This window comes from Schistocerca cancellata, chromosome 3 (assembly GCF_023864275.1).
Source record: "Schistocerca cancellata isolate TAMUIC-IGC-003103 chromosome 3, iqSchCanc2.1, whole genome shotgun sequence".
Taxonomy (NCBI): Eukaryota; Metazoa; Arthropoda; class Insecta; order Orthoptera; family Acrididae; genus Schistocerca; species Schistocerca cancellata.
Genome location: NC_064628.1, coordinates 277,620,743 through 277,642,622, shown reverse-complemented (window position 1 = coordinate 277,642,622; position 21,880 = coordinate 277,620,743).

The following is a 21,880-nucleotide window of genomic DNA, read 5'->3' as shown; positions in this document are numbered from 1 at the left end:
GGTGCTGTAATGGACCATAACTTGAGCTGCTTTCGGATGATTTTACGTAATGATTTATTTTTCGAGCAGTCACTTCTAAATCTTGAATATTTTTAGGACAAGGTAATTTTCCGATGACCATCGTCAGTTTGGTAATGGGGCGTGTGCTCTGAACATGAATAATATGCCGCAAATATTCAATTTATGTATGGAAGAATGAGAGCTTTTGTAGATTGGGTTTCAAACCTGCTTTTCTTAAAACGTGAAAAATTCATTTGAAACCACTGAGCTGTTCTTTCGGTATTTTTCCCGACGCAGTTAAATCTACCAGATAATTAGACGATGCCAGAAATTTCGACGTCATTTGCTCTAAAAACGTTATAACAAAGCAAAAGACGTTGATACGAGCCTTTATGTGTACTAATTACCATGAAAGTTTTCGTTTCGTCGTCAAAAGGAATATACAGATTATCGTCTGATAAATGTATTTTCTGTAATAAGCTTTCTACTGTTAATTTGTCCGTTAATTCATCGGTGAGTGGCACAAGAAATTAGTCTGTTACTGTTTGAACAGTACAGCTGTTTTGAATTCTGTTAAGATTATAATTTTTCCGTTCGATTTCCTAGAAATTACCGGGGAGCTCACAATTAGCTTTCTGAAATGGGTTTCAGGACTCTTAAATGTTCTGGTCGTTCACTTCAGTAAGTACTTCATTTTGAACAGCGTGTGGTACAGTGCGTACTGTGTAAAATTTACGGTTGGCGTTATGTTTAACCGTAACATGCGCTGTGATCTTCGTGTGTAACCTACTGTGCTACAAAGCAAATGTTTCTATCCCAGAATCGTTCAATGCTGTATCACATGTGAGTCCTGACTCCATGCACATTGCGTTGTCTTCCCACACAGAACGAATCTAATGCGTTAGTTCCAAATATATTTGGACTATTACTCCATTGAACTTCAATGAATTTTACTGAGTTGGCCTGCTTTTGTATTTTGTTGTTAGTATACAGGTCCTGAGAACAGAAATTCGCCGGCCGATGTGGCCGAGCGGTTCTAGGCGCTACAGTCTGTAACCGCGCGACCGCTACGGTCACAGGTTCGAATCCTGCCTCGGGCATGGCTGTGTGTGATGTCCTTAGGTTAGTTAGGTTTAAGTAGTTCTACGTTCTAGGGGACTTATGACCTCAGAAGTAAAGTCCCACAGTGTTCAGAGCCATTTGAACCATTTGAACAGAAATTCTTCCGCCAATTTTGTTGTGGGATGAAGATGTGTTTGCTTAATGTTTAGGCGTATAAGTGTTCATGTGTTTGCTGATAAAGTAAACTAACAGAAGCATAAGTGTCCGAAGTCAATTTCACATTTTGATTGAGCATTTCTAGAGTAACGAACGATTTACGGTTATTCCTTCGTAGCTAGGTGCCTGACCTTTTTCGTGAAAGACAACTACGTTTAGGATCGTGCTTGAGTGCACGACTTGATTTTAGTCTGTGGAGGGCTGATTTAACATTTCAGCAGCGAAGTTTTGCTTTTCGCTTTTAATTTCGCGATTCGTGAGATTTATGTTTCGTTTGAACGTAGTTCTGATAGGAGGGGCGCCTTTTCATTCCAATTCTTAAATAGTGTTATTTCCACTTTATGAAACTGATGTCTTTGTGGATCTGAATTAACTGTGCTATCGCCGGCCGGAGTGGCCGAGTGGTTCTAGGCGCTACAGTTTGGAACCGCGCGACCGCTACGGTCGCAGGTTCAAATCCTGTCTCGGTCGTGGATGTGTGTAATGTCCTTAGGTTAGTTAGGTTTAAGTAGTTCTAAGTTCTAGGGGACTGATGACCACAGCAGTTAAGTCCCATAGTGCTCAGAGCCATTTTTTTGGTTCTAGGCTCTTCTGTCCGGAACCGCGCGACCGCTACGGTCGCACGTTCGAATCCTGCCTCGAGCATGGTTGTGTGTGATGTCCTTAGGTTAGTTAGGTATGAGTAGTTCTAAGTTATAGGGGACTGATGACCTCAGAAATTAAGTTTCATAGTGCTCAGAGCCATTTAACTGTGCGATACTTGTGTTACCGTACGTCTGGGTCCCATTTTATGAGAAAGGCCACGTTCTACGTGGCAGAAAAAGCAGTGGCTACGGCTGTGTGTTATGAAACCGTACAGCCGTGACTTCAGCGCGAGGGCTGTTGTGTCGGCACGGTTGCGACGTGGCGCCGAACAATATGAACTGTTTGCCACTTACGGGACCGTACAGAAGACCTTGAGTTCACGGGTGCGTGAAAAGCTAATTCTGCAAGTTGTTGTATTTCTTGATCTTCAATCGCTTTTATTACGTCTCTTAGACAGTCTCTGCGATGCCTTAACATTTCTGCTCTAATTCTCTTGTCCCCTATATTTTCGATGATCGCATGGCTAAGTATTTCATACCAAAATATTGCTGCGAACGTATGATTATATTTGCAGTTCCTATTCATCTCTTTAAATTCTACTGTCTGTTCTTCATAGTACAGGTTAAGTTCTCTACGTGATGTAAAAAATACGTAGCGAGCAGCAGAGCCATATGTACCAGAGATCCATAATATTCGTCTAATTAATTCACCAGATCAGCATAAAACAAATTTTGCAGGTTTACTAGAGCAAACAATTTTTTTCACAATGAGATTTTCACTCTGCAGTGGAGTGTGCGCTGATATGAAACTTCCTGGCAGATTAAAACTGTGTGCCCGACCGAGACTCGAACTCGGGACCTTTGCCCGCGTAGGGCAAAGGTCCCGAGTTCGAGTCTCGGTCGGGCACACAGTTTTAATCTGCCAGGAAGTTTCAATTTTTGTCACTGTTTGAAGTTTTTCCCTCCAATCCAAGATAACAACGAACCACGATATGCACTTTAAATTTTGCATGTAGAGAAATGCTGCTCGAGCTGCGTCTCTTTATTGAGCAATTCTTCTTTTGGCGTCGTCTGGGCGAATTTAATCAAATGGTTCAAATGGCTCTGAGCCTATGGCACTTAACATCTGAGGTCCTCAGTCACCAAGAACTTAGAACTACTTAAACCTAACTAATCTAAGGACACCACACACATCCATGCGCAAGGCAGGATTCGAACCTGCGACCGTAGCTGTCGCGCTTCCGGACTGAAGCGCCTGGAACCGCTCGGCCACAACGGCCGGCTGGACGAATTTGTGGACGCAGCATTGGACCTCCATAACACTGAGCTTCATTAGCTGCTTTCTGTGCTACTTTCTTGTTTTGTTATGCTCGAAACAGTTGCGTAATACCTGCCAACGGCTCGTTTATTTGAAGACTTTGAAAATGAAAACCTGTCGTGAGCGATTGTTCACCACTGAGTGACATTTATAGCAAAGCATTAAATATGACACTTCATTCTGGAAAGAGAAGAATTATTAAACGGTTCTTGCACCTTCTGAAAGAAAAATAAAATAGGCAATTCCTGTGATTAACGTCTGCTGACAAGTTTCTGGGGAAAAAAGTGTTCTATTAGTGCAGGACCTGCGTGGAATTATGTGAGCTTGGATTATTTCTAGGCAGCTGTAATTATAAAACCTGGGTCGCTTCTGACCGTCTTTGGAAAGGACAAGTAATACAATAAGGTTCCAACCTTAAAACAAGAAAAGAATCGCCAGCAGAAATGTTTGAGTATCATCCTCGACGGCAGAATTATCCTGTCTGTACCTGTACGACGTGGATACGCGGTAGATCTTTTATACTACTAGGTTGGTGCATACGCGCTATTGTGTTCCATGTTGCTAATGCAGTTGCTATGGGTTTATTTATCGATTGTCATTTTAATTTGTAGTTCACTGTTGCCATTTGATTTTATATATTGTCATTTAGAGATAATGAGTGGAACTATGGACGCTAGAAAATGGAGTGCCAAGTGGATAAATCGGAACACTTTCGACGTATTCTTTTATTTGAGTTCGGTAGAGGGATGATAGCAGAGGAGATAGCCTGTGTTTGGGGATAATAGCACTGGACAGAGCACGGCAAGAAAATGGTTTTCTCCTTATAAGGAGGATAATTTTGACATTAGTAACGTTCCACGTTCAGGAAGCCCTTTCGGAGTTTCCGGATAAATGACTTTAAAGGATCCTCATCAATGATGCACGTCACTTTACTCGAGAATTGGCAAATGGGATGAGCTGTGATCATTCCACCATCGTGCGAGACTTGCATATAATGGGGAAGATTGAAAATTCGAGTAAATGGGTACAGCATTCTCTAAGCTAAGGCCACAAAAATCAGCGGGTGGCCATATGTGCATCTCTGCTTGCTCGTCATTAATTGGTTCGTGAACAACACCGACCACTCGTATCCTCTGTTGTTATTAGTGACGAGAAACAGTTATGCTGACGAAAGGGAAAGAAAGGAATGGTTGAGTCCAAACGAAGCAGCAATTCCCCGTACAAAGACCTGCGTGCGACCACAAAAGATAATGTTATGTAACGGCGACGGTGTGATGTTCCACAAAGTTCTTTCCCATCACACTTACCTTTATTGTCAACAACTGAGACGTCTTCCAGACGCAGTCGAAGAAGAATGACAGAGAAGACTGCGTGAACTGATGTTATTCCACGACAACGCCCGCCTGCGTTCTGCTAGACTGACAGTTAACACTATACAGGAGATGGGTTGGAATTCATTCCGCACCCACCCTATTCACCTGAGGCAACCGTCAGCGAACTCCCATTCTGATTAAAAACGTGCTCAGTCGGAAAGATATCCCAGTTTTGGCAGATAGGAGATTAAATTATTGACGACTACAGGTATATCTGTTGTGTTCATTACACTTGGAAAAACGCTACGTACTTATGCACCAACCAAATACAAACAGGACATACAGTCGCAGAAATATAATTTTCGTAGTTTTATTTACAATATTACAAGTAGCCAAGCTTGCGAAAGAAATAACAGAAAATAAGTATCTCTCTCTGCTGAGCTGGCAGTTATTCATATGACTAAATAAAGTACTTGTTGACTGAGACGCAGTCCGTATCTCTCTGAGGCTTCTTCTAATGTTTGTCGCGGCCTTTCCTCCAAGTTCACCGCATGTGGCGTAGCTATATAAGCTAATGGCGCGTCGATTCCCGGCGAGTGGTGGAGATTCCAGAGCGAGTGCAGCCCCCGGTGTCGGCCAGTCCGAATTTTGTGTACTCGGCTGACTGCGGAGCGATACGATGACAGCACCGTGTGCAGGCGGCCTGAACATCACCTGTACTGCCGTAAAATTCGTCAAAATAGAGGACTGCCAGTGAAATGGGGATGAATCCTAAGTACAGGGCACTCAAAGCGAAGCATATGTGATACTCGAGCACTCCAACAACAAGAATTCTGTAGGCACCATAACCCAACCGACGACATTTCTACGGTCTGCTGTACATCCGGAAACACCTTCTCTGTGTTGATCTATCAACTAGATTCCCCGTCGAATGCTCGTCTCACTTCAAGAGCGACAATACTTGCTCAGTTCTAGAGTCTAAGCGGAGAGGTGTAGTTGCATATGAAATTTGTCTTGCACATTTTGGAACCGTGGAAAAAGCGATATTTTATAAAAGTTTGGACAGATTCATCTCGGTCCAACACTATATTTCTGAATTTTTGAGACTCGTAATTGAAGAGTTAGCCACTGAACTGAGCACACTGTCTACTTAAATAGAGGGCCATTGCTGGTTTGTGTTATGGAGCACCGAAAATAAGAGAAACATGTAATTCCGTGGACTGTAATTGATATGATCAATACTTCAAATTAAATTTAATCTTCTAGACAGACATTCAAAACCAAGTATGATAACGGCCGATTACCCTGACATCATGTTCAGAAGTGAACGTTGGTTCTGCTAAATGGTACAGGTGTTCCCCAGGGAAGCGTCCTGGGACCTCTGCTGTTCCTGATCTATATAAATGACCTGGGTGACAATCTGAGCAGTTCTCTTCTGTTGTTCGCAGATGACGCTGTAATTTACCGTCTAGTAAGGTCATCCGAAGACCAGTATCAGTTGCAAAGCGACTTAGAAAAGATTGCTGTATGGTGTGGCAGGTGGCAGTTGACGCTAAATAACGAAAACTGTGAGGTGATCCACATGAGTTCCAAAAGAAATCCGTTGGAATGCGATTACTCGATAAATAGTACAATTCTCAAGGCTGTCAATTCAACTAAGTACCTGGGTGTTAAAATTACGAACAACTTCCGTTGGAAAGACCACATAGATAATATTGTGGGGAAGGAGAGCCAAAGGTTGCGTTTCATTGGCAGGACACTTAGAAGATGCAACAAGTCTACTAAAGAGACAGCTTACACTGCACTCGTTCGTCCTCTGTTAGAATATTGCTGCGCGGTGTGGGATCCTTACCAGGTGGGATTGACGGAGGACATCGAAAGGGTGCAAAGCAGGGCAGCTCGTTTTGTATTAGCACGTAATAGGGGAGAGAGTGTGGCAGATATGATTCGCTAGTTGGGATTGAAGTCATCAAAGCAAAGACGTTTTTCGTCGCGGCGAAATCTATTTACGAAATTTCAGTCACTAACTTTCTCTTCCGAATGCGAAAATATTTTGTTGAGCCCAACCTACGTAGGTAGGAATGATCATCAAAATAAAATAAGAGAAATCAGAGCTCGAACAGAAAGGTTTAGGTGTTCGTTTTTCCCGCACGCTGTTCGGGAGTGGAATGGTAGAGAGATAGTATGATTGTGGTTCCATGAACCCTCTGCCAAGCATGTAAATGCGAATTGCAGAGTAATCATGTAGATGTAGATGTAGAGAAATCTTAAAATACTTGGAGGCATTTTTCCTGCCTGACTTTCGATCATCGAACGATGCGTTGTACAAGTTCATGATTGCGACGTCTGTTCCATTTACTGTTTTCAAAGATCAGCTGCTTTTCTAATAATATTTAGTTTGTGCTGAAGATTTATCAGTGGTATTAGTGCTAAATGTAAAGTGATGAACTTTTCCCGAGTCAGCGAGTCGCCATACGCGCAGTGCACAGAGCCCGACAGCACAAGTTAGTTGAGAAAACTTAGCCGCGCAGTCTCGTTCGTTCCGTTGCGTGCAAACTTTGTTCCACAGTACAACAGCTCTGAATAAGTTGTTTCGTAGGAGTAATATTGCTCTTTCTTGTAGTCGCTGCAACTGCACTTTCCCTTGCTACTTCTCTCTCTCTCTCTCTCTCTCTCTCTCTCTCTGTCTGTCTCTCTCTCTCTCTCTCTCTCTCTCTCTCTCTCTCTGTCTCTTTACTCATCTCTTGAGGAAATTCTGCACGGCCCTCTCCGCCACCGGGACTCTCAACTAGAGGAAATAATTTTATACAGCAGCACACGAAGTCTTCTAGGAATAGAAATTTGAATTGTATAGTAATTTAATGCGTATTTTCCAGGATCAATATCTTCGTAGGCAACGAAACAAAGTGAGGTAAATCGTTATTAAATCAGTATTACTTGTTTTAATGACTAATGAAAACCACTTCAGCTGTATTATTACACATTTACTACGTTACGACTGTTTCATTCGTAGAATATCGGCAACCTAAAAATGTTCTATGAACGAGATCGGACGTAGCAAAATTAAAGGGTAATTATACTGCTGAGGTTCTTTCCATTGATTATCAACATTAGGGTCAAATTAAGTGCTGACCATGATCAAGATTAATTGCTTTTTTTGTAGTTCCTTCTATGCATGGTATTTCCACGCTATGTATTCTTTTTTTGCATCTTTTGTTTCTGCATACCGGTCAAAATGAAAGCCCCGAACAATAAGAGTTTTCTGTTACCTGAGCATTAATTTCACAGTCATACGACCCTCTAGCGAAATGTACCGTATCAATAAATTTTAGAGCATATAGTCATAGAATTTCCTACCGCTACCATACTCTTTCCCATATTGACTGATGAGCCAAAACATTACGATCACTTGCTTAACAACTTATTTGTCCATTTTCAAACGAAATACATCACTGGTTATGCGTATTAGGGATCCAATAGTTTGTTAGTAAGTTTGCGGAGGTATGTGGCATTAGATTCCTACGCGCAGGTCATCTAATTCGGTTAAATAACGGGCCGCTGATTTGCGTACGTGGTGATGGCATCCGAAAGCGACTCAAATGCGCTTCATAGGATTTACATCAGGAAAATTTGGTCCCCCAGACATCAACGTGATTTCGCTATCATGCCCCTCAAAGCAGCTTAGTATGTTCTGGCTCCAAGGCACGGACAGTTATTCCGCTGAAAGATGACATCGCTGTAAGACATCAAGAATGAAGGGGTGCAGGTGGTTCGCGTTGTCAGTGTGTCCTCGATTGTTACCGCTGGTCTAATGCCAGCGCTTGAGAATGTCTCCCACAGCATAATACTGCTCCCACCAGCTGGCGTCTATGGTGCTCTGCACATATCCAGACACCGTTCACCTCGATGATGGCGTTTGTGGAAACTACCAGAAACCTAGTTTAACAAAAATGTAAGTCACCCGAAGAGCCGACATGTTTCCATTAATCTCTGCACCAGCATTGTGTTCCTTGGGCAGAGATGCCACAGACTACCATCTATCCTACTTTATAGAGCGGACAAGGCTCCTAACCCCAAGTTCCGTGAAGAGTCGTGGACGTCCAAGCATTCAGCGCCTCGTGGTAGTTTCTACCTCTTTCCGTTGATGCTCACAAATGCAGAACGCGAGCATTCGAACAGTTTCACCATTTTCAAGACACTGGTTCACATGCTTTCAGTATTACACTACTGGCCATTAAAATTGTTACACCACGAAGATGAAGAGCTACATACGCGAAATTTAACTGACAGGAAGAAGATGCTGTGATATGCAAGTGATTAGCTTTTCAGAGCATTCACACAAGGTTGGCGCCGGTGGCGACACCTACAACGTGCTGACATGAGGGAAGTCTCCAACCGATTTCTCATACACAAACAGCACATGACCATCGTTGCCTGGTAAAACGTTGTTGTGATGCCTCGTGTAAGGATGAGAAATGCGTTCCATCACGTTTCCGACTTTGATTAAGGTCGGATTGTAGCCTATCGCGATTGCGGTTCATCGTAACGCGACATTGCTGCTCGCGTTGGTCGAGATCCAATGACTGTTGGCAGAATATGGAATCTGTGGGTTCAGAAGGGTAATACGGAAGGCCGTGCTGGATCCCCACGGACTCGTATCACTAGCAGTCGAGATGACAGGCATCTTATCCGCATAACTGTAACGGATCATGCAACCACGTCTCGATCCCTGAATCAACAGATGGGGACGTTCGCAAGACTACAGCCATCTGCACGAACAGTTCGACGACGTCGGCAGCAGCATGGACTATCAGCTCGGAAACAATTGCTGCGGTTACCCTTGACGCTGCATCACAGACAGGATCGCCTGCGATGGTGTACTCAACGGCGAGCCTGGGTGCACGAATGGCAAAATGTCATTTTGTCGGATGATTTCAAGTTCTTTTTGCAGCATCATGATGGTCGCACACGTGTTTGGCGACATCGCGATCAACGCACGTTGGAAGCGTGTATTCGTAATCGCCATATTGGCGTCTCACCCGGCGTGATGGTATGGGGTGCCATTGGTTACACGTCTCGGTCACCTCTTGTTCGCATTGACGGCACTCTGAATAGTGGACGTTACATTTCAGATGTGTTACGACACGTGGCTCTACCCTTCATTCGATCCCTGCGAAACCCTACATTTCAGCAGGATAACGCTCGACCGCATGTTGCAGGTCCTGTACGGGCGTTTCTGGATACAGAAAATGTTCGACTGCTGTCCTGGCAAGCACACTCTCCAGATCTCTCACCAACTGAAAACGTCTGGTGTATGGTAGCCCAGCAACTGGCTCGTCACAATACGCCAGTCGCTACTCTCGATCAACTGTGGTAACATGTTGAAGCTGCATCGGCAGCTGTACCTGTACACGCCATCCAAGCTTTGTTTGACTCAATGTCCAGGCGTACCAAGGCCGTTATTACGGCCAGAGGTGGTTGTTCTGGGTACTGATTTCTCAAGATCTATGCACCCACACTGCGTGAAAATGCAATAAAATGTCAGTTCTAGTAAAATATATTTGTCTAATGAACACCCGTTTATATCTGCATTTCTTCTTGGTGTATCAGTTTTAATAGACAGCAGTGTAATAATCAGCTGTTTGTCAAAGTCGCTTGTCTCAATGGATTTTTCCATTTGTAGCCCATATCTTCTCGATGGTGATCCTCTGTCCAGGTTTGTCGCTCACACCCTTTTTTACCGCCTCGTGTGCCCGCAACGCCACCATATGACATCCAATGTCGCGATGGGCAGTGGTCATAATGATTTGGCTTATCAGTGCATACATCATCACAGAATATTTTCTCTCTTTTTTTAGTAAACTTAACTATCAAATCTTCTGTGGTATTAGTTCCCCATAGCGGTTCGTCGCTATTCAGTGCCACTACGCACACTTACTGTTGCACTTATCCAACTAAAAGTTTCTTTCTTTGGCCAAGGGTTTTGGCTAACAGTTTTCTTTGCTTTATTTTTGTAATTCACTTTATGATTGCAGTGCACACGAGAACTCTTCTGCTAGGAAATTTTGTTGTCTTTATTTGGCCTCTAGCCGCCCAGTTATGCTGCCACTATCATTGTTATCTCTAATATGAAAGACAGTGTCCCGACTGACAGCCTCACTGATTCATCATCGCCCAGCTCAAACCGCTAAGGACAGAAACTTGATATTCGGAAACGGTGTTGATCGTATACCGTAGGCGTCGTTTAAAACAGTATTTTACGAAACTTTCATCCCTAAGGCGGTAAAATAGGGGACGAAAGTTTTTGAGAAATAGCTGCTATGAAAGCAGTTTTGTAGTTAGGTATTTGATTTCTGGATCATAAATGAAGAAGTAGTCAGCATTTTTGGGAATTTAACCCGTATGGTGGTGAAATAGTGGGTGAACGTTTTCTTATATATACATCATGACGATAGAATTACTGAAATATATTTGATGCTACACCTATGAAAATGGGTATTTGACTCCCCAGCTGCAAAAAAAAAAAAAAAAAATGTTTTTCAGTGTTTTTTGGGAATTTAACCCCTAATGGGCGTAAAAGAGGAAAACAATTCTATGAAAATATTTCATTATGAAAGTATCTTTAAAGTTAAATCTATGAGAATCTTAATTTAATTTCACGACTGGGAATGAAAGAAATATGAGTTTCCCTTGTTGTGGAAATTCAACCCATAAGTGGGTGAAACAGAGAACGAAAATTTTTCTAAATATATTTTATATATTAAAAATTTTAAAGCTATAAAATTGTTCCCTTCTCGGTTAGAGATAAAGAAATCTGTATTAGGTCATGAAACTTTCTACGCAAACGTCCCCACAAGAACACAAAAAGGCATGATTAACAAAAACCGTGGACTCAAGCTACAAGAATCACTATTTGGCCAAAAGTACATTCGAAAAAGACCATGCTGCTGTGGCCATATTAGCGTGAAAAGTTTAGAAGTTGTTGCATTTTGTGAACAACATAAATATTCGTTTAACGAAAAAAATATCTGTGCAGGGACCATGCAGTCCACGCGATACAGAAGGTGCTGAGTCTATGAATGTAAAAGGAAACGTCCTGAGTGACTAACTCACTATCGCCCAGCCTAAGCCGCCAAGGACAGGATCTCGATATTTTGAGAGGGTGTTGATTTTCTACTGTAGGCGTCGTTTAAGAAGGGACTATTCGAAATTCCACCCCTAAGGCGGTGAAATGGGAGATGAAAGCATTGTAGGAAATATGTCGCTTGTAAAGCAATTTTGAATCTAGATCTATGAAAACTGCTATTTGGTTTCTCGGTCTGAAATAAAGAAATGTGGATGATTTATTTTATAAATGATTATTAAAGAACTGCTAGAGTATTTTTGAAGCTAGATCTATGAAATAAGGTATTTGACTTCTCGGTTACAGACAAAAAAAAACTTATTTCACTGAGTTGGAGAATTCGGACATTGTGAGGGAGAAACAGCGGATCAAAATATTAATGAAATATTTCGTTATGAAAGCATTTTCGACGGTAAATCTATGAAAATCTATGTTAGGCTCCTCTGTTAGAAGTATAAAAATACGCATTTTATTGTTTTTGCGAATTCAACCCCTAAGGGAGTGAAACAGGGAATGAAGTTTTTTAAGAAAATATCTAGTTACATTTAAAAAATTAAAGCTAGATTAGGAAAGTTTGTATTTCACATCTCGATTATATGATATATAAATAAATGTGTGTAGGGGATGGAAGTTTTTGTGGAAATAACTCCAGAAGACTGCAAAAGGCATGATGAACATAAACCTTGCACCATAATCGCTTTTTGGTTACAAGTACTTTCAGAAAGGCCTTGCTTCTATAGCCTTAATTAGTGTGAACAATTTGTAAGCAACATAAAGACTTGATTGAAGAAAAACAATATATGCAGACCATACATTCCATGCGAGTGAAACAGTGGGTACACAGCTAGTTTACTATATTTGCAATTACTCATACTCTAATTCTTAATTACGTATTATCACTCCAAATGAGACAAAGATAAGCTTTTTTTGTTCTTATGCTGAGGCTGTTTATAGTTGGCAAAAATATTTCACTTGAGCAAAATTTATGCGGTTCATCACTGGAAATAAATAACCAGTCGAGCAAGTGATTAAGACTCTCACAAATAACAAGTTGTGAAATTACCGCAAACGGTGTTTTCTTCTACTATCAGTTGCTGGCGTGCGCTTGTGGAGTAATCGAGTACAGCGGCTCTGTATCTTCACGTTCTTGAAGTTAGTTGTGAATATCCGCCTTGTTATGCGATTTTTGGCTGCCTGACAAGTCTATTGACACTTGTGGTTAGGATCTACCGTTTAACGATGGCCTTGTTGAGTATGACTGCTGACTGGCCTTGTGGGAACAGCCGAACAGTAAGTGATTTAGATCTGCCAATTATGAGGGACAGTCTTCTTGATGAGTTAGGTTAAAAAACTGATTCTATACAAAAGTGAAAGATAACTCCTGTGTCCATTTCGCATTATTATGATTGATGTTTTATGTGGGCATATGAGTTTTAACTTTGACAGCAATTTTTATTAGAATGAATGATTGAATTTTTGAAAAGTTTACTCCTATTGTCACCTGAGAAATTTGCTAGAATTGGTGTAATTCATCAGACACCGCTATCGTTACAGTAACTACCACGTTTGTATAAGGTAGACGAAAAATGTGTAACGGCACGAGCCACAGACAAGAATCGCATCCAAGACATTAGCAGCCATCTACGCCAGGCACAGTCGTCGAACTGCCAACGCAGCACGCAGCATGAGAGAAGCTCCTTCGTGATTCCACCGCCTCGCGTGCCGCAACAGCAGCGTCTGTGTCGCTGGCCTCATATCGAAACGTTTCTGCCTGACATAGAAACGTGCCGGCCGCGGTGGTCTCGCGGTTCTAGGCGCGCAGTCCGGAACCGCGCGACTTCTACGGTCGCAGGTTCGAATCCTGCCTCGGGCATGGATGTGTGTGATGTCCTTAGGTTAGTTAGGTTTAAGTAGTTCTAAGTTCTAGGGGACTGATGATCACAGCTGTTAAGTCCCATAGTGCCCAGAGCCATTTTTATAAACGTGACTTCTTCCACATGACCCGTCCAGACCAACTGCATTTAAACCCATCTGGTGTCATCCAGTCGTCATCGAACAGCTTGGCTATAATATGACGTACAGTTTGCGCCAGATAACGCCATATCGATGACGCTGCCGCCACCACCGTCACTTAGCCTCGAACCCTCGACCACCACCTGACCACCTGAACACTTGGACATCTCAGCACCTTGCCACTTCCACGTATCTACGACGCTGTTCTCCAGCCATGTCCGCATTTGCCAAGCATCTCACCGAGGGATTCATCGTCCTGTGCCACTGGAGTGAGGTGCAGACTCCCATATTCCCGGTGACAGTAGCCATTGCTTGGCCACAACAGAAGCAGTGGAGGCGCACGTTCTGCGCCACCATTGACGGGGCTGGGAGACACCTGGTCTGTGTATTCACTGCACTCGCCGGATCAACATGTACAGATCTGATGCGGTACGAATGTAAAACAAGGAACAGCACTAAAGAGATTCTTGTGTTAACGAGCTAGCTTATACTGCTGCTCCTATGTGAGTTTCCAGTAGCGAATCACCGCCCGCACTAAGCCATTCCTGACACCTATTCGTAAAAAGTATTCCTTCTGTGGTGGTATCCTTCACTAATTGGGCATATCTTCCATTATCTATGATTCTGCAGTGCCCTGTAGCTCAGCGAAGTGCCCTGATAGATGGCTATTGTACGTCGAAGACACAGTAATTAGTTTTAAAAGTCCAGGACTGAAGCTCTAGGTTTTCGAGGACGCTCCGTGAATCTGGTAGTCGTAGAATATCGTTGAAATTATTTCGTATGTGTCTGAATGCCTCTCTTATTCCTATAAACCGGCGTAAAGCTTCTCGTTTCCGTGGTTTGTTCACAGCTCTTTCCATAGTGGTACAGAATTATGCGAATAATTTTCCTTCCATCGATCTAGATCCGTCAGTGTATGTTGGGTTCATTATAGGGCACTCCGTTAAAAAGTTCTGAATTGAGTTGCGTTCTACCAAAAGCACGATTTAGTGTTTACAGCGCAGTACATAACTGACGTAGTAAACGGTAGGATATCCGATAGTACTTGAAGCTTACTGGGGAAAGAAACGTAAATGAATGCGTGAGAGAGGAACTGGAAGCCGACTTCCCTTTGTTTTTAATTTTTGTTTCTTCGTTTGTTTTGCACATAATTGGAAATCATTCAGTGTTAGTCCATTGTGCATTTTATATCTTTACAAAATATAAATTGAATTTTATATTAAATAAAAATTAGTTGATAGAATAACTTCTGCGCTTTCATCTAACCAAAGCAATTTCTTTTGATGCAAGTACAGTTTACATGCACAAATATAAAGGAATCTATGTAATTATCGTTGTTATTTCGTTCACAACAAGCGTTTTTCATCAAGATCATAGGCAAGAGCTTCCTGTTATTATTCATAAGTGTGAAAGTTAGTTATCAATAAAAGAAACATATTTTATATAAAATCAGCAAGTACTGAAGCGATTTTGAAAAGTTTTCATTTTACTTTTTTTATTTTTATATGATGAACCTGTAACGTTTCTAATTTTTACTAACCCTTTCCTCTGTTTCACGTTACAAATCAACATTTTTCGAAGAAAACTTAAATTATACATGTACAGTAGCGAATGTACAGCGTTACGGAAATGTTTAACAAACTCAAGTGGCGGACTCTGCAAGAGAGGCGCTCTGCTTCGCGGTGTAGCTTGCTCGCCAGGTTTCGAGAGGGTGCGTTTCTGGATTAGGTATCGAATATATTGCTTCCCCCTACTTATACCTCCCGAGGAGATCACGAATGTAAAATTAGAGAGATTAGAGCGCGCACAGAGGTTTTCAGACAGTCGTTCTTCCCGCGAACCATACGCGACTGGAACAGGAAAGGGAGGTAATGACAGTGGCACGTAAAGTGCCCTCCGCCACACACCGTTGGGTGGCTTGCGGAGTATAAATGTAGATGTGGATGTAGAAATGTTGCTGTAAACACTGATTATTTTTAAGTAACAGATAAGAGTGTAACTAAGTACAACAAAAAGTTCGCTACTATGATAACCATCATAGTATGCGCTTACTTATGACAGTCTACGGCATACTATTGATTGATATTTAATTCCTTGTTGACAGAAGTGCAAAAGGGCTTTCCTAGATGATTTGCAACAGCGAGTTTAGTGTGAGTGGAATGATGTATCGTAGCTGACTGGAGACATTATGGTATTTCTTTCGAGTTTCAAGAACAGTTACTGCCAGCGAAACCAACTACGACCTCGGCAGTCGAACGTACCTCAGTGTTGCTATTCGATGATGGCCTGCATTCCGTGCCATCTCCCAATTAGGAAACGGAATGTCAGTGCGTCGAAGCGACCCATGGTGCCTCTCCGCATTTTCGAAGTGATCATCTCAGGTAACTCAGTGACGCATTCGACTCCAGCGCCAGAAGTCTTCCTCACTTGTGGTTTGGTGATCCTTCCTGAAAAGGAGCGCCAGTCGAATGACTCACTACCGTCCCCAAAAGCTGAAAACGAGATGATTTTCTCCGTCTTTACCAGCTTCTGCGGAGAGGGACTACGTGACGAGGTCCTATATCAATTAAAACAGCCTGTTAGGCAAAATACGCAGAACACTGTATAACACTACCGTCTGCTACTGCTGTACCATAACCTCGAAGCTGGAGACAGTTTGTAAAATAGAACTATTTTATTAAAGCAATTATGGTATAAAGCAACAGAGCAGTGTTACCCTCTGAGAGGAATTTTGTTATGTTGGCTTATCGGAAATGAAAGTCGAATTACGTAAATATTTGAACAGTACAAACAATATTTTTACCTATCTACACTGTTCAAAGAACAAGGAAAACGGTCGCCAGCCTAATTAGGCAAGAGGATGATTGACATTCTTGTTGAAGAAATTACGTATGAGTAACATTAACGGACAAGCACAACCTATATTTTGCCACACGCGAGTGCAACGAACCCTGACACCTGCATATGTTCACGGTTATGATTGGAAGCTAACAGAGCAGAACAAACTATTTGTATAAATATAACAGATAACAAAGCCGGCCGCGGTGGCCGTGCGGTTCTGGCGCTGCAGTCCGGAACCGCGAGATTGCTACGGTCGCAGGTTCGAATCCTGCCTCGGGCATGGGTGTGTGTGCTGTCCTTAGGTTAGTTAGGTTTAAGTAGTTCTAAGTTCTAGGGGACTTATGACCTAAGATGTTGAGTCCCATCGTGCTCAGAGCCATTTGAACCATTTTTTGAACAGATAACAAAACACACTATTACTTTCAGGGCTTATTCACACTAAATGGTCTTTATAATATTACTATTAATATTCACTTCAGAATCATTAATTGGACATATGTTCAGTATTATTGTTCAATTATTTTCCCAGCAGACATAAAACTATAGATGTAATTCACTGCAAAATTATGAACTGATCACAGGTTAAATACCTCTCAACTAAATACTATTCTTTTTAAAATGAAAGTTAAATAGGATTCACTAACAGGTTACTTCTCACTGTCTTTTGAATAAATAAATTATTGTTTTCATAAATAGTGGTAAAGGACAACCTGTGGATCTTATTACACTATTAATATGCAATTTCAATACCCAAAAGAAACAAGTGCTTAGCAAGCATCCATCTTTCCTCAACTGCAATTCACGACTTTTACTGCAGTGAGACACAATGTTGACTAATTTACAAGAAACTGACTCACCTTTTAAAATTTACTACAGACAACACTATGATCACTAATTAAGCAAAACTTTATAAGTCTCAGTTTTAAAAGCTTTTAAATTTTAAAAGAAGCAGCAAATTGTCTTAATTACCACCGTCTTCTACTTTCAAGTAAATGATTAAATAGATGACTTTGAAACTTCACAAAACTACATTTACTGCCTCCCACAATTTCACTAAATCCACAACAAATCTGAATATTGCCTTCTTACCAAAGATCAAACAACATTTTGTAATGAACTATTTGACTTTGAGGCTTTCATTTTTTCCACAAACTAGGACATTCGGTGATCATAGTTCAAATGGAGAGGAACTTGAAAGGTGTTGTGATAGGGAAAAAATCAAGGTAGGTACATAAATTCAGTTATAAGTTACCTTATATTTGTGCACACTAAAACATCCAATAAGCTGATTCTTCACTGTACATTATTATAGTGTTCCGTTATAATGATTGCGCAATGTGGTGGCAGCTGCATATTGGTAGGTGGATTTGCAGGCAGAATTTCTAGACTCTTTCCCTTCTTGGTGGCGATGATGCTTATCAATTCCAGAATCGTGCCAGCTATTTATCCATCCATCCGAGGCATTGGAAAGTGGCCGAAAAAGCCTCTCTCGCAACCAGCACAATATACAACTTTTACATGGGCAGTGCCCAGTTTGGTAGCTCGCCCCCGACTGACTCTTGTTCCACGTTTTCTACGTAGGTCAACCACAATTTGCGCGCACTACAAAGTTCCATTCCCGAGGTGAACCACAAGATGCTTTACATACAAAATAAATAAGAACCCTAAGTGAGGATCAGCAATTTACATAACAGTAACCAAACACATTAATTTAAACTCAACATTTGCACATATTGACATTTCTACAAAAAAATATTTAAATAAAATTATTTAATTTTAAAGAAACCCAAAGAGATTATGTAAGAAAGACAAAACATATCATTACAGGGATTATACTTCATTACAGTATCGAACTAACCGTACACTAAATACAGAAGTTCATCGAAGGGATGTTGAACAAAATAGAAAGCTAAATGGATCAACAAAAGCTGTGTAGTGTCTAATCTATGGTGTTACAACTGGACAATTGGCACCACAGATAAAGACACGCCCATGCCAAACAGCAACATGGGCCAGTCCTACGACCTGATAATGTGCGGAAATGCGTGCCTATTTCCACAGTACATCTGGTTGCTACACTTAGTTGATCTTTATTGGTTGTCAACAGCATGCCACGGGATTATTGGGTGGCCTCTAAGATAGGCACTGGTTGTGCTAACATATGACGAACAAGTATACCTGAATTATCTGCTTCTATATCCACACTGATAAATCGGCCACCCACTGTGTACGGCATGATGGAGACTATAGTCTGCTGTATAACGTATTACGGTTTCTTCCGGTTCCATCTGGAACAGAGTTCGAACTGCCATTCTTCAAATGGTTCTGAGCACTATGGGACTTAACATCTGAGGTCATCAGTCCCCTAGAACTACTTAAACTTAACTAACCTACGGACATCACACACATCCATGCCCGAGGCAGGATTCGAAACTGCGACTGTAGCAGTCGCGCGGTTCCAGACTGAAGCGCCTAGAACCGCTCGGCCTCCGAGGCCGGCAACTGCCATCCTTCCAAATACCACTTTGTGTCTTAACGCTCTGCCCCTTAACTGTATTGTTAAGCAAGGTTTCGAGGGATAGTTGAGTCTATCTTGAGAAGTTCACCGTCACAAGTTTTTGAGCATTATTTAGCAACCTGTTCTCTTTGTGTCGAGTGTATTAAGTAATTCTAGATTGTGTACGTTCTGTTGCGTAATTTGACTTCGAAGATACTTGTTCAAAACTTGAGTAATTGTTTAAGACCACGAAAATGATAATAAACGGCTACTGTACTGCCGTTGCTGCTAATCAGTGCATTTTAAGTAAATTGACTGCGGTGATGTCGTCCTTATTTTACTAGACCCTCAGTGCATCACAGTTAAATTTTTCATCCTAATGTGTTTAAGTTTCGCTTATGCGTTTTAAGAAAAGTGTGCATGTAAGCCTGAATGTTGTAACTGGCACTATCTGCTGCTTTAATGGAATTCAGTGGATATTATTGTTCGTTCCATGTTAACAACGAAGTAGTAATTAGGACTGACTTGTGTAAATGAAAAGCTTTTCCATTGATACAGCCACTGGGAGTAAACACTCTGGGGTGTTTTATTACGTCCATACATTTTACTTCGTAGCTCAGTGTGAGTAAGCGAGTGTGCGTACGGACAGCAAATCGTTGCCTGTATTCATAGCACCCGTCACCCATTCTGTGTATACTTAATTATTGTCGAACGTTCCGACTGGAGTAATTATAAGCGGCTGATTTCTGTCGGATAACCTGTTAATTCTCTTTTATTTCTGTTTCAAACGTGCAGAAAATACATGTTACGCTGAACGAGTGTCGAAACAAGATCGCTTATAATTAGCGTCTCTGATACAGCTTTCGCAGTAGCGGGATGAGGATCTCAATGAGCCCAAATTTCGAAATAGCTGTTATTCGAGATACACTACAGAATTTTGTTACATTAAGAGGTGCATCGTTGCACTATACTTGCAGTTAGCGCAGCGTGCTGGACACAAATTCCAACTGAAGCATTGGTTGGTGATTTGTATACGTGCAGTCGCCTAATCTCAAATGTTTCCGGAATCGTGTCTTAATTTTGTTTACACCCAGATGAATTATAAGAAAGTCTTGTCCAAACAACGTAGAGACTCTTATCACAGCACACAGATTAGTATATTGAAATACAAGTACAATAATCCTTCCGCTAGTATAGGGGGTCTGAGTTGAACACCAAACTAATTTCTGTATCACGTGCAGTTTCTAACCTTTTTAATGGAAGAGCACTTCAGATTAAGAGAAAATGAACTGATTCACTACTGCGATATCGGTATAATAAACAGGGTGAACTCGATTTTCGACTAAATTTCGAACATTGGTCACGAGGATTTTCCGTATATTCCAGGCTTATGTGGACTCCAATGTCTCCTTACAGATTATTTTCATTCCTTTTGATTTCTTAGCTTTTGTAATTTTTTACCTGTGTCACACTAATAATACTCAGCTTGATAACTGAAGCACCCAGAAGATATGGTCGTTTGTTGTACACGTACACACCATCAGCTGGTGAGTAACTGATTAGAGTTGCAACTCTCTATGACTGGTACAATGGCCACTAGAGACCATTAATGTTGTTCGTGTTTAGTGTTTTACCAGGCTTGGTGGTTTATATGAGGGGCGCGAACGGCATCAGATGTTGAGTGATCACTGTGAAAAAACACATAGATACAGCGAACTCGAATGCGACTGTGGTATCACCAACTGACAGACTTCGTAAGGGGCCTCATTGTGTGTCTCCTTTTTGTCATTTGTTCGAATCATGCATTATCAAGACTTGTAGGCCATTCAGGTGTGGCAGTGGTGCGATGAGGGACCGTACGGAGACATGAGGACAGGCATACTCCTCATCAGGGTCCTGGCCCACCATGTCTGAACATCAGAAGGGGGGACTTGCGCATTGTGTACCAAGCACATCGTAGTCCCTTCACATCTGCGCATACAGTTGGAGTACAAGTAACGGGCTCCTCGCCACATTCTGTGGTCTCCTGCACCACTAACCGGAGACTAGCAGTAGCTGTACTAGGGAGTTACCGCCCGATACATAGGATGCCTCTAGCCCCACAACACCAACGCCTGCGTTTGGAGTGGTATTGTAACCGGAAGGAACGAACTGCTGATGAATGACGTATCTTTGTGTTCAGCGATGAATTATGGTTCTGCACTACCCTGAATGACCATCGTAGGCGAGTACGGCAGCGCCATGGGGAGACATCCCGTTCGTGTATGGGTTCACGACAAAGCTGGGATTGAATGTGTAGATTCTGATGAAATAACGGTATGTGTGTTACATCGCATGCGAGAGTATTGCGGCGCCAATTTTTCAACAGAGCAATTATGGTCCACACAAGGCACGTGTCTTCATGAATTGTCTGCGTAGTGTTAAGCCACCAACGTGGCCAGCGGGATCCATAGATCTGTTATCAGTGGAACATTCGTGCATTCGAGGATCATGTTCTCTATGAACTGTCTGCGTGATCATGAGGTACTCCAGCGGGCAGAAAGATCCCAGATAAGTTGCATATAGAGGATGTGTCGGTTCAGATCTGACGTCAACCCCGTCCCAGTGCCAATATCCATGATATCAAGCTAAGTGTCAATATCCATGATATTCAGGACCAGTTACAAAAGTTGTGAGCTTTCCTCAGGAGAAGAGGTAACGACTTCGTCTAATCCTTACCAAACCAATCAGTGCATACATCCAGGCCTGAATGAGTGATAAGTGGGGTCATACGGCCAAGCTTTTTCTATATTTGACTCGATCTTTTATGCACTGGTATGATATCACGTAATCTCTCAATCCGTAAAGGTTCATTTCGTTCCTTCCTCCTCTTCTGGGTGCTTCATATCGCTTGCTATCAGTACATTTGCGGCT